Raw genomic sequence first — 12,283 nt, forward strand, 5'->3', positions numbered from 1 at the left:
AATCACTTTAGGTATAGCAATCGATACATGAGCAGTCTTTCATTGAAGTCATCAAGTATCTCTGTCATGAAAAAATGCGTTGAAGCGTTTTCACTTTTTGAAAAGCAATTAGATCCACCGGTGCAGATGAAAATTAAACGTGTTATGAAAGGTCTGCCTTTTGTTCTGTGGTATATTGGAATCATGTGTAACTAATGCAGCACTACCAAGCAATACCAAGGAGTTGCAATAGCAAAATCCTTTCTATTTGTCTCTAGATGTTATGTGTTATGTGCTATTGTGCGTTACGATCCAGAGCAAACCTCGATCCATGTTGCTAAGTTTGTATGCCAGCTGCAATATTTGTCATGACGTGATGGTGACCACATTGGTTTGGTAGTTTTTGTATGCATGCTGGACATGGGAAAAGTTGCTAGTTTTCAAGTTGTCACAAAGTTTTACTCTCACATCAATTGTGGTCGCCTTTAATAATGTTGGTAGTCAAGTAGTGCAAGTAATTCTGCTGTCATTTCTTGTTTGTTTTTCAGAGGGATGGCGAAATTCATTCTTGTAACACAGTGCTGTTGAAGGCAAGAAAAAAACCAAGCAAATCCAAAACAATGTGAGCATTGAGATTTGAAATGTCTGCATATTTTTTACCTTTTAAACAATACTCTAAATTTGCCTTTTCTTTTGACCACTACAACCATAAATATTTTTATTGCAAAATATAAAATTGTATGAGAATGTGTGTGTGTGTGTTCAAGCTCCCATTTGTTGGCAAAGCCAAGTTTGAACTCTGATTTGGTGTATTTGCGGAACAGCTTCCCACGCTACTTTGAAATGGGCCTTTTGGAGCGATCATGACATTACGCAATATCATGTTACTGTGTTAAACATGAGTGAAGCGATATATTGAGTCAATACCATAGTGTTGACTAACCATTAAGGATTGTTTCATAGTGCTTTCGGGGAATTCCTGTTTTACAGTATGGGTACGATTAATCGATTAAAGAAGTTCATGCTTCTAAAATGCAGGATCAAAAACAACTTCCATGATTCAAGAATTGTGTTGCCGCACTGCAAAAGTAAAGTGCCTTGAAGGGACTTGGACCAAGGACAACGGGGAGGAAGCTTTAGCGCAGACTCCAAAAAAATAGTCTTTTGAGTGAAATATTTAAAGGATATAAATCTTGCTGGAGAAGCGTAGCTTCTGTGAAACCACAGATCATGAGGTGTTGTAATGTCAGGAGCTCATACTGTAGCATACATTACATATTAAAAATCAAAGAAAGAAAGTTGAAACATCACGTTTGTTTTCACTGAAATGTTATATTGTCCGCAATTATTTATGGTTCTAGAACAACATGATGGGAAATAAGGACCCATGTACATTAGCTTGTCTTTTCTTTTCTTTTATATCCATGCTAAATAAAAAAAGATGACAAAATGAGTCCATCTTTTTTTTTATAATGATGCTCCATGAGTAGTTATTGGGTTTTTCTGTGATAATATTTGCAGGCAAATGTGAGCGTTCTGCTTCGCACATGACTTCATCTCAACAAGGTGAGAGTGAATGTGATACATTGCCAGGAGAAGGTTGAGCGAAAGCGAGAAGACACTAAAGTGATTGGTTGAATTTGGGTTGACAAAATTGTAGCACCTCGCAGAACTCATTGGTTGAAAATAGTTTAATCGCAACATCACAGTTTCCTGCAGGCACTGACCAATGAACACAGGAATGGGTGGAGCCATCTTCAAAGTCAGCTTGTGGCAACAATAGCTCAAATGCAAAGAAGAATTTGCTGCAGAGTCTTGCAGGTTGTGTTAAACATAACAGCTTGATCACCCTTGTTTTTGAATACATGACAAATTTGACTTGTGATCGTCTATGCCAGGCTCATGAGACAATACGGTGGCTCTGTTTCAAGGTCACACAGTTGTAGGCGCAACTGAGAGTCCTCTGTGTCTGCTGGAGCTGCCAGGTCACATAGTGCATCTCTGACAAACATGCGATACACGATCATTACGACAAGCTCGGACCTTGCTTGACATTCTTCTCCCTTCCAAAATCTTCTAATCTGAGTGGTCAGTCATGTGAAATACGACAGACATGTTTGCTTTGTTGAGGACGCACATGCACCGGCAGGAAGCACAACGTGTTCGATCATAGTCTCAGAAATCTTTACAGAAGCTTCTACAGAACCATCTTGGACACTGAAATGTTTCAATGGATGAAGCAAATGTGTGAGGCCAATTGTTGCATGCTCATGTGTTATCACCTGCAGTCGACTAATGTGGCATTACCCTCTTCACTTCCCTCCCACGATCCCATGTTGGTAAACCCTTCTCATGGCTGTGATGCTGCTTGTTAAAGTCCAGTCAGCTCCCTGTCAGCTCAGAGCACTGGTACCATTTGGCATATTGGGCACATCTGTTATTAATGAGATGACACCCTGAGTGCTCATAATGCTTGTTGCCTACAATTTTAAAAATAGGCAGAGAGCAGCCATGCAAAAGATTGGACAGGCTACGCATGTTAACCACATCAATGCAGCAAGATACACACTTCAAACTCCGGAGGCCACTTACTGGTGGCCGAAATGGACTTGTAAACTTCAAGCTGTGTCAGAAATGGGCATATGTTCAAGTGGCTTACATTTCCATTCGGTAACAGACGACTAGTGCTACCTACTTAGGCTTAAACGTAAAATAACTCCAGTTGTGGGATGGTCTCTGGCTTGCTTAAATGAATGAGTAATGTTCTCTCGTTGCTCAGAGGCAAAACTGAAGTGTCCTTGGGAAAAAGGCACTGAACCTCCGATGGCTCCAATTGAGCAGGTCATTGGACAGAAAAGCAAAGCCGAAGCTGCAAAATGAAACAGGCACGCAGTTGAGACGGCAACTAGGACTGGAGAGCAGCCATCATATAAAAGCCGATTGGTTCTGGATATGACTTTGGCAAGAAATAATCAATCACCCAAATCGCATGGAGCTCCCAAAAGAAATTTAAATGCTCAAGATTAGTTACATTTAGGGATAGATTTGGGGATACATCGATGTCATAAAAAACACTTTACACAAAGAGGGAAAACAGCACGCTATAACAATCAATCAGCTTTCCTTTTCTCACTGCTTATTCGAGGTCGGGCTGTGAAGATCGGAGGCAAGAATTCCCTCATCCCTCGCATCTCTCGGGACTTACCCAGGCATTCCCAGCAAACTGAGGTACAGCTGCACCAATATTTCGTCCCAGTTAGGGCGGCACCAAGCGACCATGCCCATATTGGAGCCAGTTTATGAGTGTCATCATAATCTGCCGGGTCAAATGACCATTTTTGTTTTTTAAATGAGATATTTAAACAAGGATTTTATATTCATGCATGATGAGTAACATTATTACTCTTTTAAAATGTACATCCTAGAGTGGCAATGACCAAGGAAAGCAGGCATTTCTCCTGACAATCACACTGCTTGTTGTGATGCTGCAGCCCCACCTAGCAGCAGACAGTGAGCCAGCCGGCCACGACAGCTCTCATTCGGCAATACTTCTGTGTCAAGAAAAATGACAACCGAATTGCAACATGTGCACTCACAAAGTCAGCCTCAGCGGTAAAACAAAACGCTTAGCCCTAAATCACCGTTCTGAATTTGTAAGCTACCGAGAGGCTAACAGAGCGAAAGTTAACCGATATGAACCGCAGGTGAAACCAATGCTAATGGAGTTTATTGTTTTGGACCAGCAGCCGTGTTCTATCAGTGAAGATCGGAGCTTTCAGCTGCTTGAACACACCTGGACCCCAGATACTCATTCCCTAGACCTCTTGTCGATGAAAAGAGGAGCGGTTTGTCGGGTTACAAGGCAATGTTCCCGTAGTTAAAAAGTGATGCGTGAAATCTAGGTTTGATCTGTTCATTGTTCAAAAAGGGAATAAAGGTTGTTTATTTTCTATCAAACACTTTGTGTTTTCTAATTTTGTAAAAAAAAAAAAAAAAGAAAAAGAAAAGGAAAAACAATGGGCAAAATTTTGTATCAGTCTGTTGTGACTTACAAATCGGTATCAGTCAAAAAAAAAAGATGACAATGTGTCATGTCACGTGATATGTGTGATCACACCTCCCAAAAAAAATAAAGAGTACAAAAAAATGAGGCAACTGTCCTGACTACTGCCCAGTGGCTGTATGCTACTAGAACAAAGTATTGACAAAAACAATTAAATACAGCAGTTGAGTGATTCTTACTTCTCCTAATCATGGAGTGGCACATGTTCTGTCATTCGTCCCAATGGTTCATTCAAGGATTTGTTGGAAGCAGGCACGGTATTAGATGCTCAATTTCTGAAATGGCTTCATCTGGAACAGAAGCGCACTTAGGGGATAAATCACCATGGTAAATTCAGGATACCATTCAGGATCCTGTGACTAGAGAATATGGGATAACATGCATGATAAACTGTTTTTGTGTGGAAGAAGGATGTGTGTTCCAGGAAAGTTGCATGGAGGGAAGCTACTCTGTATGGTACGGTGAGTCCGCTACACAGACAAATAGATCGGCCCAAGAGTTCTGAAGTTTCAGTTGGATTTTCAAAGGTTTTGAGGGATTTGTCATTCACTTGTACGGCTTCAGTGCAGCGCAACCTCTTCTTCATGTCTCGTGCGTGTTCTGGGAATAATGACAAAAAGTACTAATGTATTTCAATAAAACTTTCAGGGTCAGTTTGAAGCTCTTAAACTTTGATCTTTATTGTGTATAGGTTCAATTTGATTCATTTCTATTCACTGGTAACTTCTCTCTTCTCTGGGGTAAAGTAGCGCTCACCCTGAGACTTTCCCTGATGACAGCTTCCCAGCACCTTCCACACAGACTGAAGGCAACACTCTTTTCTAGCATCGAGCAGACTCACAAAGCATTCATTTCCATTAGCGGTCGTCATGAATCAAGTCCTGAATCACAATTTCAGACAGCGACTATGCCCCTGCGAAAGGTCTCTTTGTTTGTCTTGTGACTTCTGGTATACATTTCGGTTACAAATGAAGAGACCCTAACCGGGAGAGCAAGAATCAATCAGCCTGCTTTTATAATAATGCATATTGGTGCAGATTTTCGTTGCAGCTATTACTAAAAATCAATAGTACTCTGACTGCGGCCTTGATATTGAAACATGCACTGTTTCACAAGCAGAGAGATCGGCCGGTCAGTTCTTCTGTTTGAAGTCTTTCAGAATTCCCAAAGTCATCCTTGCACACTGTTAATGTGTTGTCTGTTATTGTAGGAGACTCAACAAAGCCACTCTCATTAAAATGCTTGCTGGATTTCATAGCACAAGTAAGTATATAAACGTTGATTCCAGCCTTACATTGCCCACGTAAACCCACCTTAAATACATGCATTTTTGGGCTGTCATAAACATCCGGAATATGCAAATGATTTGTAATCGATTGGCGCGTCTTCACAGCTAAGCGCTGAAAGCAGTGTGTTAGTGTATATACATAAATATATATAGGAGCAGACAGGGATCGCCAGTGCTGCCAGCTCCGAGGAAAAACGCAAACATAGATGTATGGACAGAATGACAGGAAGCAGAGGGAAATAAACTGCAATGCCCACACACTGCCAAGACGATGCCGAACTGAACATAACCCAGTACTGTCATTGGGGTGAACAATGTTTCCTGGGTCAAGTAAGACTGGCATTAGCATCAAGTTTATTTACTGTCGTAATAACAGTTTTTACCTGTTGTATTATCAATATATCCCATATTGATTTTTAAACAAAACAAAATGTGTTTTAGCTGCTTCAGCATGACACTAAAGAGCATTTGGAAAAGGAAATGGAAGAGTTCTAAAACAACAAAGAGTGCTAAAACATCACAAACAGCAAGTAGAACAGGTTTCCAGTATTGTAAGGCAACATACTACTTCTTTATCATGACACTTTCACTGTTCAGTCAGACAAACTGCCGTTCACCACCAAGAGCATGGTAAAAATGAACCAATATGAAGTGGAATTATAAATAGACTGCAACCCATTATCACTCTTAAAAGTGTTGACTGTCCGTGTTGCATGTTGACGGAGAGGTGCTTACTAGGGTCAAATGTTTTCCCTCCCATGTGACGTTCAACGCTGCTGGGAGTGATGACAGTGTCTGATCAGTAGTTGCCTGACTATTTGAGGTGCGATAATACCAAGTGACATGTAAGAGTTGAATGAAAGGATGGTACGTTGCTTATGCAGAAAGTGAATCAGGCTTCAATTGAACACATCAATGCATCAGCATGAAATGCAAAGGGTTAACTTCTGCGTCATTCAGGTACGCAAAACTTCACTTGAAAATAGTCGATATTTGACCCCTTCATACATTGCAACTGACTTTTAGGTAGAAGAAGCCATCAACGATGAGGCTTATCTCACTTCCTCTCTGCGATAAACTTGCTATGGTGGTTTGACAGGTAACTATGCAGAGGAAAGGGCAGTGTGAGCAATCAGCAATGTTGTCAAATAATAGTGTTTCACTCCTGTGTGATACCATTATTCCAGTGAGAGAAGCTACGTTCAGCTATAAAACTCGGGTGGACACCAAGTGAAGGATCTCAACCATGGTCAGATGAACACGTACTGTCTGCACAGAACCCAGTTTTTTTTTTCTCATCCAGGTTCAAGCAGATATGTGATGATTTATCTTTTTATTTTTTTGAGAGATGTCAGTGTTCTTGGAGCTCCGCCTCCACAGCAGGTCCAGAGTTCCAGGAACACTGGCGCAGTGGTGGAAAATGTACATAAAATGCCAATAATTTCATTTTACCGACATGACACACTTTCAGAACATCGGCAAGTTGCTTTTCATCATTACTCAGACTCTGTGCTGGACCCCGTTTTTGAAACTTGTTCAGAGGTGATCCATCCTCGCACATTTTTAAACCCGCACATGGACATCATTCACCTTACTAAGCTTATAATACTCTGACTTATGTATGTGCAAAATATTTGTTCACAGGTGCAGCTTATATTAAGGTGAGCCTATTAGTCCAGACATTACAGTATCACAAAGTTGTACAACAAACAGCTGTAAAAGCACTCAGTTATTTACAGTACACGGTTGCTAATATCGGTGTATCCAGCGTCCACATAGCAAACAATTCGTATCGCATGTATTGTGCCCATCATCTCCCAGTTTTTCACTTGAAATGTCATGCATTATATATTTTGATGATAATGACTGCAGCAGACAGTTTATAAAATTTTTATTCAACCACCCTAAGTGAGACATTTGGCTTCATGACATGCCTTATGCCCTATTTTACACGGCGCCATCCCTCCTTCCCGCTCAACAGAGAAGGCAGTAGCACTGTCAAGGATTCTCAAGTGATTAGACATTGATTCAAATTATACAGGCTGATGTCAGGTCAGAGCTTTTTCAAATAAACAGGGTTTCACTGATGCATGCCATTTACATACTCGGCATTGCTGAGAGCTGAAGCAGGGTTTTCTAGATCTCTGATCCCTTATCTTAGTCGGCGCATTACCAGTAAATGAGGAGTATTTAAGACCACTTAAACAAATGGCAACACGTGAGAACGGAGTTAAAATAATTTGTGCAATACCTGCGGCAATGACATTCTTACATGATGTTGGAGCGTTTCCAATGGCGCATATTTATTCCGGCTGCATGCATATAGATTTAATGTCAAGATGAGGTCAGGAGACACGTGGCACAACAGCGCATATGAACTCAAACCAAAACAGAAATCAATCACTGCTTACCTCTCCAGTCCAAGTTCACTGGATAACAGCTGAGGCCATCAGAATGTCAATTTCCATCTTTTGAATTCTGTAACCACCAAGGTTGCTGGTTGTCAACATCAATTTAAAGCTCCACCTGCACCAGCGCCGCACTCAAATGCTTCTGAGTATGTTCAATATTGATTTAAATATGGCACTGGTAGATTTATCAAGGCACCATTTATCGGTAAGACCCGACCACCCTGTGCCATGATTGATAAAGGAAGAGGGCAAAGTAGGATTTTCAAAAGAGTAGACTCAAGTTTTCAAAATACTGAGACAAAAAATGCTGAAGTGATGAAAAATCGCAATAAATTTTGAACCTTCAATAGTTTTAGGTGGTTTGTATTTGTTAGGTTCTTCAGCGGGAAGTGTTTGAATCAATGCAGTGCCTGTGAAAAATTTGCTTGGAGAAAAATGTTTTGATTTTTTTATTTATTTATTTATTTTTTTTTACGCTGCCCAAGAACACAACTATATTCGTGACCACTAACTCCTACCGCCCACTTGGAGTCATGATATTTTTCAAGTATAAAGCTGAATCAAAGTGTCCTGAGACAAGCCCACACAAGCAAATTTAGAACCCTCGCACACATCGGAACCATATTCTCAGCATTCTGGAGTAAAAAGATGATAGGACTTTCTCGCTGTGGGACCCACAGATCTATCCAATACCCACTGGCACTGTCCATAAAGGCGGCCACACTCAAGGGAAATAAAGCGCCGAATCATTCATTGATATCTAAAGGTAACACAGTGAATTAAGAATCTACTCTTACATTGAAGTACACTGACTAAATACTTCAAGTTAGTAGCAGTTATAAAAAGAATAATTTAAAGAATGCAATGATATATTTTGAAAATCACTTCATTCAGCACTTATAGAATATAGAACATATTGAAGCCACAGATCATACAACCAGTTTTTAAAACTGTTGAAGGGAATGAGAATTTTGTGTTCTGCAACCTCCTTTGCATTTTGGAATGATATATCTTTGAATAAACTAGGAGCAGCTCTGACGTTGAACATATTGGAGATGTTTTTTTTTTTTCTTCTTCCAGTTCTCGTTTTGTTTTTGCTCACACCCATCAGGTCCACTCGACCTACAGCGGGGCTTCTTGCATCAACTCTGAATACGCGTCGTATTGAGATTCAATCCACGCACCATCTCCGCTTCCAGTCAACATAGTGTAAAGGTTTAGAATTCAGGAGCGTGGATCTGCGTCAGTTCGTCTCAGCACAACAGCTCGACTCAACTCTGCCCACTTGGTAACCACACAGCTCCAGCGAAAAAGACAAATAAAATAACCAGGCCAGTCCATGAAACAGTGCGAACCCACACCCAGCTCGATCCGGACCTGCTTTCCCAGCTCTTACCTTCAGTGCGCCTTTGTCCAATGATGGTTCCATGACATGAGTTACGAACTGCTCAGGAAATTAAAGTCCCGCCGGAGATGATGAGGAAGAAAAAGTTGCTTGACGTTTGAAGTCCCGGACTCTGGTTCAGCACATTGCATATGTGCTCCCTCAACAGTCTCTAACAGCGGGACTCCACGCTGTTTCCCGGAAGAGGGACGATAGATGCAGGAGAACAGTCGCCGATGAGGACGAACCGCGCGTAATGCAGCTTTTTTTTTTCGCACTTCGCGATCAAGAAGTGAGTCCTTTTCTGGTCTCACATCCGATGTAGAGCTTGTCACTCTCCGCTGGAAACAAGCAAATGTATCCGGAAGGATTCCTTGACATCTAGAGCGCCGATGCGTCTGGAACTGACGAGAAATGATATCCGAGTGAAAATATTCTTGCCTCGTCTGAGCGACTTTCATGCGGCAAACCGCCAGAGATAGCAGCTCTCCCTGAAAGAAAATAAAAAGAGACTGAGGGCTGAGAGGGATGTGGGAGAGAGAGAGAGAGGGGGAGCGAGAGAGCCGGTGGGAGAGATGCTGAGTAGAGGGGATGAGGAGAGTTGGGACAAGCCGAGAGAGGAAGGTCTACGCCGTTTATTATTTCAGTGACTGACACGTTGGTGTGTGTGTGTGACAAGGGGGTCGTTCCGATCACATGGAGGGAGAGCAAATGTTGCTCTGCCAGGGAGGAAAGAAAGATTTAAATGCAGAAGATGCTGCAGAAAGTCTGGTGGGTGTGTGTGTGCCGTGGTGATGTGAAGGCATAAATCTGTTCGCAGCTTATTGGAAGTCTCCTCATGAGGTCGGGTGATGCAATATGGTGATGAGTAAGTCAAATTGTGGCCCTAAATTATTTGGCGTCCGAAGATCTGTAAAAGCAACAGCTTCGAAAGGACTGGAAATACAAAGTTTAGCACATTTTAGTCGGTGAAAAAAATCCCAAATGGTTTGATCACAAATCTTAACTAATATATTGTTTCAGAATTTGTTGATTATTGACCATGTTAAATAATGTTTATGAAATGCACATCCTTCTGTCTGCTGTCGTTTTTAATGAACAGCTACTGTATAACTTCAATACGCACTGCTGTATATATAAATATATTCAGCTCCTGCATTGTATATTTTACCTTCAACTCTCTGCTTTCAGTTACTCCACAGCAAATATGAGACATTTGTTCATGGATCTCACTTGGAGATAACAAGCGCCATACAGTATGAATGTTTCACCTCAGCTCGGCAGCGTCTTTCTTCCCCTCTGTTAGTAGACACTTTTTTGCCCTACCCCCCTTCACCCCCCCCCCTCCCTCTGTGCCCCCATGTTTCTCAGCCTCACCATCTTCTTTTCTCTTTTGATGTCTCCTTACTTTTTTCTCTCTCTTGTGCTCTTTAGCTTTCCCCTGCTCTGAAACACGAGGGACCTTCGCACTTCCTTCCTGCGTCGCTCTTATAAACTTTCTGCTGCTGGGTAATTAATCATTTTTTCACAGGACTGGCGTATTGCGATGGAACCACTCACCTCAGGAATGAGAGCCCGTTCCTGTGTCAGGTGGAAATGACTCCCGCAACCCCATCTCTGACTGTGGACAGAGGGCATTCCTGGGTCTCTTGTTTAGCATCATAAGAAGTGTGTGACCATGTGATCTTGCGACTCTCACTCTCTGTTTAAAGAAGTCAACCTAACAAAAACTTCATGTCTCCGCTGAATACAATGTGATGATGGATTAAATGGTATTCCAAAAGGTCAGCCTGTCCTCCAACCTCAGCTTACTCATCCAACAACCCATATAGAAGCCTGTCACTACCTTATCATTCCGCCTTCACCAGCGTGGTTGGAAACCCTCACCAGGCACTGGCAACCCCTTTTAATCTATGTTGATGTGCTTGTTCTTTCAACATTAATTCTCTCAACTCATAATGTGATTATAAAGTTTGCTGCCCAGAGTGACAACAACAGAAAAAATATATAAAAATGGCACCCATCTTGTACAATGGCAGAATATTTTTCTGTTTATTAAAATAACTGAATCCACAGAGTGCCACACTTCAGTTTTACTTTCCCTGTGCTTCAGTTGCCGAAGGGCCCGGCTACTTGTATCAATGGCTGAAAAACTGTACCGGACTGCAGTTTGTGGTCATATAATAGCTAGAAATTAAATACAAAGTAAAATGTTCAGTTCAGTCCAACTCAGCAGAAGTTTTACTTTATAAAAACAGCAACTAATAAAAACAGATTTGGTGTTTTCATTTCTTAAAGCCTTAAGATCTTTTTAATGACAAAAAAAAAAACATCAATATCATTTACAAAATAATTTATGAGAACCGTTTGAAGAGCCTGTGCTCCAGGCCACTGCCTAAATTTGGAATACGTTTGAACTGTTGCTGTTTATGTATGAATTCTGCCGAGGAATCCAGCATCCTGTTGTCTAAGAACGCCCTGAAATGAACCTGCTCCGCTCACCAAAGTTGTTTTGTCCTACAGACAGACTGGATGCTGTGATGTCATGCAGTAGACGCTTCTCTATTTTGAATTTCAAAGAGGAAGGTACCATTGACCTTCTGCTTTCGTCAAACCATTGAAGATGACAGTGGCAACTACAAAATGTGATGTTTAAATGATGATTTATAACCCCTGAATTTCACTCATTCTCATTAAATTCATCGCTTGATTCAAAGAAATGTTGAAGCCTTTTGAGAGTTGTTTCCTGTAAAAGACTTCTCCCTTAACTTGAGTATCTTTAACTTGAAAACAATGTACTTTTACTGATACATTTAATTAAAAATGGTTGCTTTCCCAGCTCATCAGTGGACCTCTATTTCACGAGCCTCCAGTCATCTGTCTGAGAGTACTGAACATCCATTCTGCCACATTGAATTTAGGGAAGCACATGTTCGATACGCTCTGCTGAAATGGTGACAGTTTTAGCCGACCAACACTCCAAAATCCTAAAATGTGTCGCCCTTAAAAACATATAGGCGAGCTGTTTTGTCATATGTCGCAATAAAATATATTTAGAATCATATATTCAATATAATAGTCTATTGTTATTGTTGAATTTCCGAATTGTGGGACTAATACATTCAAATTATTAGGATATATTATTCGATTAAATTATT

At 41.0% G+C, this 12,283-nt stretch overlaps 1 protein-coding gene across 1 annotated transcript in view; it reads right to left on the reverse strand.

The window, feature by feature from the left end:
* Positions 1-9,637, reverse strand: part of LOC128753392 (zeta-sarcoglycan-like) — a 261,646-nt gene extending 252,009 nt beyond the window's left edge. The window contains exon 1 of the mRNA XM_053855066.1: positions 9,138-9,637. The gene's annotated coding sequence lies outside the window, so the exon portion shown is untranslated. The remainder of the gene's footprint in view (positions 1-9,137) is intronic.
* Positions 9,638-12,283: the final 2,646 nt, after the last annotated feature.

Source organism: Synchiropus splendidus, chromosome 2, assembly GCF_027744825.2.
Source record: "Synchiropus splendidus isolate RoL2022-P1 chromosome 2, RoL_Sspl_1.0, whole genome shotgun sequence".
NCBI classification, from domain to species: domain Eukaryota; kingdom Metazoa; phylum Chordata; class Actinopteri; order Syngnathiformes; family Callionymidae; genus Synchiropus; species Synchiropus splendidus.